Here is a 9,152-nt window from a genome sequence, read left to right as displayed (position 1 = left end):
ATCTTAAGTTGTTAGAAATTAAGAGGCAACACTTATGCCAAAGACCAGGTGTGAGTGGCTACAATAATAGACAGCAAAGTCAAAGTAGAATGAGAATATTCTGACTCGCAGAGATATATGGCATTGGTTAGGCCATGGGGTCCCTAAAAGTAAAATAAATGGACAGACTACTAAATTCTTATTATCTGTATGAGCAGAAGCATTCTTGTTCAAATAAACAAAAGTCTATCTTGTATCACAAAAAGCAGAGTCATAACACCTCAATCATTTCCCAGATGTAAGACAGATCCCTTTGAGTAAAGGGAAGGACCCAGTTATACTGCCAAATATTTACACAGTTAATCTTTCTCCCAGCTTTCTCCAGAAACATATGGCCTTTTAACAGGGTAACTGCATTGGAGAAAAGGAAATGGTCAGACATTTCAGAAATTATTAGACTTAGTTTCAGAATTTATGTTAATTCCAGGGGAGCCTAAACATCACTGTGGCCCGCCAGTCATAATAAGGACTTAGGGAGTTTGGGTGGTCAATGGAATTTGGTTCAAGTCCATCTCATTATGCTTCAGTCGGTCCCCAGACTCATTCTGTGGTTACTTTCCCAGTTCTGGAATGCATAATTGGAATAGACATGCTCAGCAATTAGCAGACTCCTTACATGGGTTCCCTGATCTTGGAGTGAGGGCTATTATGGTAGGAAAGGTCAAGTGGAAGCCACTAGAACTGCTTCTACCTATAAAAATATTAAATCAAAAGCAATGCCATATTCCTGAAAAGATCACAGAGATTAGTGCTACCATCAAGAACTTGAAGACTGTAGGAGGTGGTGATTCCCACTATATCCCCATTCAATCATAATATTCGACCTGAGCAGGAAAAGATAAAGGTCTTAGAGAATGATAGTGGGTTATTATAAATGTAACCAGGTGGTAACTACAGCTGAAGCTACTCTTGCAACCATGGTATTACTGTTTGAACAAATCAACATTTTCCTCCCACTCACCATACCCCCCACTACTAACTTGTATGTAGCTATTGTTCTAACAAATGCTTTTCTCTTGATACCAATTACTGAAGAGTACCAGAAACACTTTGCTTACAGCTAACACAGACAGAAATACACATTCAGTGTTCTACCTCTGGTGTAAATCAACTCCAGCCCTATAATCTTGATTGTCATTTCCATTCACAACACATAATGCTGGTCCATTTATTGACAGCATCATGTTGATTGGACCTAGTGAGCAAGAAATAACTACTCTAGACCTATTTGTAAGGAATTTGCATGTCAGAAGGGGGGAAATAAATCCAAGAAGAATTCGGGGGCCTTACACTTCATTGAAATTTTTTGGCATCCAGTAGTGTGGACCATTTGAAATATCCCTTCTAAGACAAAAGGTAGGCTATTTCATCTGTCTTCTCCTACAATCAACTAAGAGGCACAATGACTGTTTGGTCTCTTTGGATTTAATGGACAACATATTCCTCATTTGGGTCTGCTATTGTTGCTTATTTACTGAGTGACCCCAAAAGCTGAAAGTTTGAGTGGGGATCAGAACAGGAGAAGGCTCTGCAACAGGTCCATGCTGCTGTGCAAGCTTCTTTCTCACTTGGGCCATATGATTCAGCAGATCTAGTCATGCTCAATCTTTCAGCGGCAAATAAAGATACCATCTGGAGCCTTTGGAAGGCCCCTATTGAAGAATCATAACACAGACCCTTAGGACTCTGGAGCAAAGCACTGCCAGTCATTCTCTTCACATAACTACTCTCCTCTATCCAAGATGCTGGGCCTTGATAGAGACCAAATGCTTAACCATGAGCCAATAAGTTACCATGAGAACTGAGTTGCCTATCATGAACTGGGTGTTGTCTGACCCACTAAGCTATAAACTTGGGCATGCACAGTGGTGGCACTCCATCATCAAAGGGAAGAAGGTGTATATGAAATGGGTCTCAAGTATGTCATAAGGGCACAAGTAAGTTACCTGAGGAAGTGGCTCAATAGCCCATAGCCTCTCTCCTGACACATTACCTTCTCCTTGGTGGCACAGAGCTTTGGCCTTGTGGGGAGTTCCCTATGATCAGTTGATTGTGGAAGAGTTAATGTGAACCTGGTTTAAAGATGGTTCTCCACATTATACAGTTAACATCTGAAGGTGGAACACTATTGCTTCTTTCTGGGACATTACTGAGGACAGTGTTGAAGGAAAATCTTCCCAGGGAGCAGAATTTCTATCAATATGCTTGGATTTAATTTTCTGTTAAAAAAATGATCAGAGGTGTATTTGTACACTTATTCATGGACTGTGCCCAATCATTTGGCTGAAAGGCAATGACTTAGAAGGAACATGATGGGAAAATTGGTCACCAAGAGATCTGGAAGAGAGGTACATGGATAGAGCTTTCTAAATGCTTGTAAAACAAGAAGATATTTGAGCCCCATGTGACTTCTCACAAAAGCATGACTTCAGCAGAGCAAAATTTTAATAATCAGTGACCTAGTTTGTGGATACCAGTCAGCCTCTTTTCCTAGCCACTCATTTCATCACCAAATGGGCTCATGAACAAAATGGGTATGGTGGTTGGGATATAAGTTATGCATGGGCTAAGCAATATGAATTCCCACTCATCAAGGGTGACTTGGCTACAGCCACTGCTGAGTGCCCAAACTTTCAGCAAGAGACAGCAAGACTGTATCTTCAATATGGCACCATTCCTGAGGAGATCAGCCTGCTCATGTTGGCAGGTTGTTTACAATGGACAATTTCCATTATGGATGGGTAACTTTTTCTTCTAACTTGAATACTTAATCACAGATATCAAGGACTTCCACACAGAAAACTACAAAATATTGCTAAAAGAAATAAAAAAGTACCTAAAAAGATGGAAAAAAACATTCCATGCTCATGTATAGGAAGGTTGAATGTCATTAAGATGTCAATTATACCCAAATTAATCTACAGATTCAATGCAATCGCAATCAAAATTGATCTGGAAGGGAAAGAAACCCTAAATAGCTAAAGATATCTCATGAAAGAAGAGAGATGTGGGAGGGCTAAATTTCTTGATTTTAAAACTTACTATAAACCCACAATGGTCAAAATAACATGGCACTTTCACAAATGTAGAAGAATCAACCAATGGAATCAAATCTAGACTGTGGAGATAAACCACCAAATCTGTGAGCAATTGATCCTCAACAAAGTTCCCAAATCCACTGAACTGGACAGAATAGTCTTTTCAATAAATGGGCATAGGAGACCTGAATATCAATTGCCAAAAGAATGAAAGAGGACCCCTACTTTACACTCTATGCACAAATTAATTCAAAGTTGATTGAAGACCTAGGTGGAAGAGCCAGTACTATAAAACTTTTAGAAGAAAATTTAGAGAAACCTCTTCAAGACCCAATAATAAGATGTAGCTTCTCAAATATTACACCTAAAGACAAGCAGTGAAAGAAAAAATAGATAAATGTAAACTCCTTAAGATCAAGAGCTTTTGAACCTCAAAATATTTTGTCAAAAAGGTGAAGAGATAGCCAACTCAATGGGTAAAATATTTGGACTCCATATATTGGATAAAGGCTTGATATCCTGTGTACAATAAAATCATACAATTCAACATTGAAAGTATAAAGAACCTAATTATAAAATGGGCAGAGAATATAAACACTTTCCCAATGAGCTAATACAAATGGCTAAAATACACATTAAGAGATATGCATTTTCATTAGTTGTAAGGGAAATGCAAATCAAGCAGACAACCAGATATCACCTCACACCTATAAGAATGGCTGCTATTAAACAAACAGAAAACTTTTCTGGAGAAATTGGGACACTTATTCACTGCTGGTGGGAATATATAATGGTATAGCTACTGTGGAAAACAACTTGGTCATTCCTCAGAAAACTAAATGTTGTGTTGCCTTATGACCCAGTAATACCAATTCTCAGTATATACCCTGAAAAGTTTGAAGCAGTGATATGAACAGACATTTTCAGACCAATGTTTATAGCAGCACTATTCACAATTGCCAAAGGATGGAAACATTTCAAGTGTCCATCAACAGAGGAGTGGATAAACAAAATGTGGTATATACATACAATGGAATATTAAGCAGCAGTAAGATGAAATGAGGTTCCAAAACTTATGATAATGTGGGTGAAACTTGAGGACATAATAGTGAGTGAAATAGGTCAGACACAAAAAGATGGATACTGTATGATTTCACTCTTAGGACTCTGGCAAAGGTAAGCTCAGAAGTTACACTGTAGAAATAGCAGACTTAGAGGTAGACAGATGCTAGAGATGGGGGATAGGCTACTCAATGAGGCTGAACTTAAATGCAAGGGGACAGATAGGAGTTATGGGGGTTGTAGGGGTGTATAGTGTCATCTATCCCACTGATTAAATGTGCAGTTATAAATAAATTCTCACATGAGCTGTTTGAAAAGTTTGATATTGGACAAAGAGTCAATAGTTGAGGGGTACAGGAGGAAAATTAAAATAGCATGTTATGGCCAGTAGCTAACAGGAAGACATCAACAGTACCATAGCACTAATAAGGGCAATTAATTGGGGGTGAGGGACAAGTGATAAGGGGTAGTTTTGATTTGGTATTTGGTGATGCTGTGTTTGTCAGTTCTTTGACTCTATGGACCAGTGCAAATTGTCTAAAGTTGAGAATGCTGCTAATTTGACAGCCAAGTGAGGGTACTGTAAGACATGTTTTGTTTTTTTTTTAATTTTGGATATGATCCATGATGTCCAACAGATGGATGAAGACGAAAGGTACAATGACTGAGAAAAAGAATGGTTGACTGTGATACATTCAAATGAAGGAATATGGTGCAGTTACAAAAAGAAAGGACATCGAGAGGCATACAATGAACTGAATATACCTTGGGGACAATGTGCTGTTCAAAAGAAACCAGAAACCAAAAAACAGATATGCTAAGGTCTCTTTCAGAAAATATTTACAAGAAAATTATTAGCCCTTTAAGAGTCACAATTAGTCTGAAGTTGTAAGTCTATTTCTAGATTCTGAAACACTGAACTCTGTGTATAATAGCTGGTATTTCCTCAGAATTTTGAGTAACTCTGTGGCACCTAACATCCAGGAATGGAGTGCTGCAGTCCTGAATTTTAGAAGAGCTATGTACAATAACAGTTAAAGTAAATGAAAGAGAGATCAAGCCTCAATTAAAGATAAAAGCAAGCCAATCTGGCTGGGTCTGAAGTCAATTAGAATACAATGTAAAAGATGGTAGTGTATGTACTCTAGACCTTCACCTACTGTATGAGACCAAAGACAGAGAGGGTTATTATATCTAGAACCTAAATTTTCTTTAACACACAATTTAAATAAACATGTCTGGATAGCTCATTTAAACAACCCAAACTCCTGGAATCCAGAACAGGGAAAAGGTCTCATAGTTTTGTATAGTTTAATGTAATAGCTGGATCTATCTCAGAGTATGATGAGCTGATAAGTAAAATCTATTGGTAGAATACCTTGAGGGGCTGAAGAAAAAAAAAATAGAGTTAGCTCCCTTTCCTCTGAAGAACTATACATTTTTAACTAAATAAATCCCCTTTTATTGAAAGCCAATCCATCTCTGGTATGTTGCATTCTGGTAGCTTTGGCAGACTAAAATGTCTCTCAACTACTGGGGACTCACAAGAAAATAGATCAAGCCTTTAATTTTGAGGTTTGCCTTTAGGAAACTCATTTCTGGGGTGAAGAAGCTAAGACTACTTATAATGAGGCCTAAGATACTTCCAGGGAACCTCTTTTGCTACTCATATGTGTCAGCTCTCTCTCTAAGTCCAACTTTGCAAGGAATATCTTTATCCTTCCCCCTATATGGGACATGGCATTCAGGACTGAAAATCTCCCAGATAACATGGGGCATAACTCCCGGGGATGTGTACTGTGGTATCAACAATGCCTTTCTGACCAGATGGGGGAAAAGAATGTACTAAAATAAGGCATAAGTGACTAGCAGAGATCAGATAGAGTCAAGAGGCTATTCTGGAGGCTACTCTTATGCAGGCTTCAGTTATATAGCGGTAGTTGCCATGGTTTCCTAAACTCCAACCAGCATCACTCCTGTTAACTCTTAAGAACACCTAGGGCTTGAACTGAGACTCTCTAGAAGTTTCATGCACTAAATTTGCTTTCCTAGAATCTATAATTTCCAGAGGGTTCCTAAGCCAGATAAATCCTGAAACCCAGAGGGACCAGCCTCTCCAAAGCTATCAACTTATTACATCTCTTTATCCTTTAGTTTTGATACCCCTTCTCAACATGAAAAAGTCAGAATGGGCACTGCTTAAAGATCCCTATAGATAGAGAGAAGGATCAAAGGAGAAGGAAGAGTTTTAACAAAGAAAATAGGATTTAACAAATGAGTGTGACTACTCATTATATTAGCATTTCTTCTGGTCTCCAGTGTTTTGGAGCAGCTAGGGAGGAAAATCTGAAATAGTGAAATGGTAACTCATAACAAACTCCGAAATCTGTTCTGTAACTACTTGTTGAGGTATACTTTGAAAATTATTGCTTTTTCTTTCTTTTCTTTTTCTATATGTTATCTTTCACAATAAAAACATATTTTTACAAAATGGGACTAATTGCTGTCGATGACATGTAGCATTACTATGAGATAGGCAAGTTTTAATCCTCAGAGCGACTCTGTAAGATAAGTACTAATATTTACATTTTTTAATGAGAACGTCAAGGCACAGGAAGGTGAAATATATTCCTTATAATCTACTTACACTTAGCAGTAAATGGGGTTGGAATGGAATCTCTAGAAGACTGACTTCCAGAATCATGCCATTTGCTTCTTGCATAAGAGTCATGGGACTATTTAATACCATTTATCTCCTGATCTGATGTATTGAGAAGAACTCAGTATCATTTCTTCACATCTGATACATTCCTGCCAAAAGTGCATAATCTGAATCTGATAATGAGTAAACATCACACAAATCCAAATTGAGGGACAATCTGAAAAATAACTGAACTTCACTCTTTAAAAATGTCAAAATCATGAAATACAAAGGAACAAAAAGATTAAAGAAGATTTATGCGATATGACAACTGAATGCCAAACATTATCTTGAATTTTGTGCTGCTGTAAAAATCATTATTTGAACATTGACAAAATTTGAATAAAGTCTGTGGGTTAGAAAAAAAAAAGTGAATATTACCCAAGGCCTTGAACTCTCTTCTGGGGAAAATGCTATTGTGTTTCTATTTGTATACAGAACATTTGCATTATGTTGTTTTTATTTAGATATTAAGTGAGGCTCAAAGAGGTGTGGATGGGTGCCAATTTGATGAAGGGATGACTGGGATGGTTAGATTCATTTGTCTACTTGGCTAGTTTATGCTCTCAAGCAAGCAATGGCCTGATTATTACTGTGAGGATATTTCATGGATTTAAATGACCAGTCAGTTGATTGTATCCACGGATGATCCCATCTACAATCAACAAAAGAGATTGCTTTCAGCAGTGAGAGAAGTCTATTGCAATCAGTTGAAGGCCTTAAAGGAATAATTGATGAATTCAGCAATTAAAAAATGAAGAATTTCCATCACTACTTCATCCAGACAGCTTCTCTTGGGAATTAATTCAAATCTTAATTGACATTCACAGCTTGAAGCCAGCCTTATGGAATTTTTGCTTTCCAGTTCCCACAGTCACTTCAGCCAATTCCTATAATACAGCTCATGTTTATATTATACATATATAATCTCCCATAGGTTCTGTTTCTTATAGAATATGAATTTAACTTCTTCCTCTTGGCCTTGTGGCAAACATACATACACAGAAACACATCTCTCATTTTCCAATTACATTTTTTTTTTTTTTATTAACGGAAAGAAAAAAAAGAAATTAACACAACATTTAGAAATCATACCATTCTACATATGTACTCAGTAATTCTTAACATCATCACATAGATGCATGATCATTGTTTCTTAGTACATTTGCATCAGTTTAGAGGAACTAGCAACACAACAGAAAAAGATATAAAATGTTAATATAAAGAAAAGAAATAAAAGTAGTAGTAATAGTAAAAAACAACAACAACAAACAAACCAACAAGCAAACAAAAACAAAAAAAAACCCTATAGCTCAGATGCAGCTTCATTCAGTATTTTAACATGATTACTTTACAATTAGGTATTATTGTGCTGTCCATTTTTGAGTTTTTGTATCTAGTCCTGTTGCACAATCTGTATCCCTTCAGCTTCAATTACCCATTGTCTTACCCTGTTTCTAACTCCTGCTGAACTCTGTTACCAATGACATATTTCAAGTTTATTCTCGAATGTCCGTTCACAACAGTGGGACCATACAGTATTTGTCCTTTAGTTTTTGGCTGGATTCACTCAGCATAATATTCTCTAGGTCCATCCATGTTATTACATGGTTCACAAGTTTATCTTGTCTTAAAGCTGCATAATATTCCATCGTATGTATATACCACAGTTTGTTTAGCCACTCTTCTGTTGATGGAGATTTTGGCTGTTTCCATCTCTTTGCAATTGTAAATAACGCTGCTATAAACATTGGTGTGCAAATGTCCGTTTGTGTCTTTGCCCTTAAGTCCTTTGAGTAGATACCTAGCAATGGTATTGCTGGGTCGTATGGCAATTCTATATTCAGCTTTTTGAGGAACCGCCAAACTGCCTTCCACAGTGGTTGCACCCTTTGACATTCCCACCAACAGTGAATAAGTGTGCCTCTTTCTCCGCATCCTCTCCAGCACTTGTCGTTTTCTGTTTTGTTGATAATGGCCATTCTGGTGGGTGTGAGATGATATCTCATTGTGGTTTTGATTTGCATTTCTCTAATGGCCAGGGACATTGAGCATCTCTTCATGTGCCTCTTGGCCATCCGTATTTCTTCTTCTGGTAGGTGTCTGTTTAAGTCTTTTTCCCATTTTGTAATTGGGTTGGCTGTCTTTTTGTTGTTGAGTTGAATAATCTCTTTATAAATTCTGGATACTAGACCCTTATCTGATATGTCATTTCCAAATATTGTCTCCCATTGTGTAGGCTGTCTTTCTACTTTCTTGATGAAGTTCTCTGATGCACAAAAGTGTTTAATTTTGAGAAGCTCCCATTTATT

This window comes from Tamandua tetradactyla, chromosome 19 (genome assembly GCF_023851605.1).
Source record: "Tamandua tetradactyla isolate mTamTet1 chromosome 19, mTamTet1.pri, whole genome shotgun sequence".
Lineage (NCBI taxonomy): Eukaryota > Metazoa > Chordata > Mammalia > Pilosa > Myrmecophagidae > Tamandua > Tamandua tetradactyla.
The sequence above is the reverse complement of the archived record's forward strand: the minus strand, read 5'-3'. Positions refer to the sequence as shown.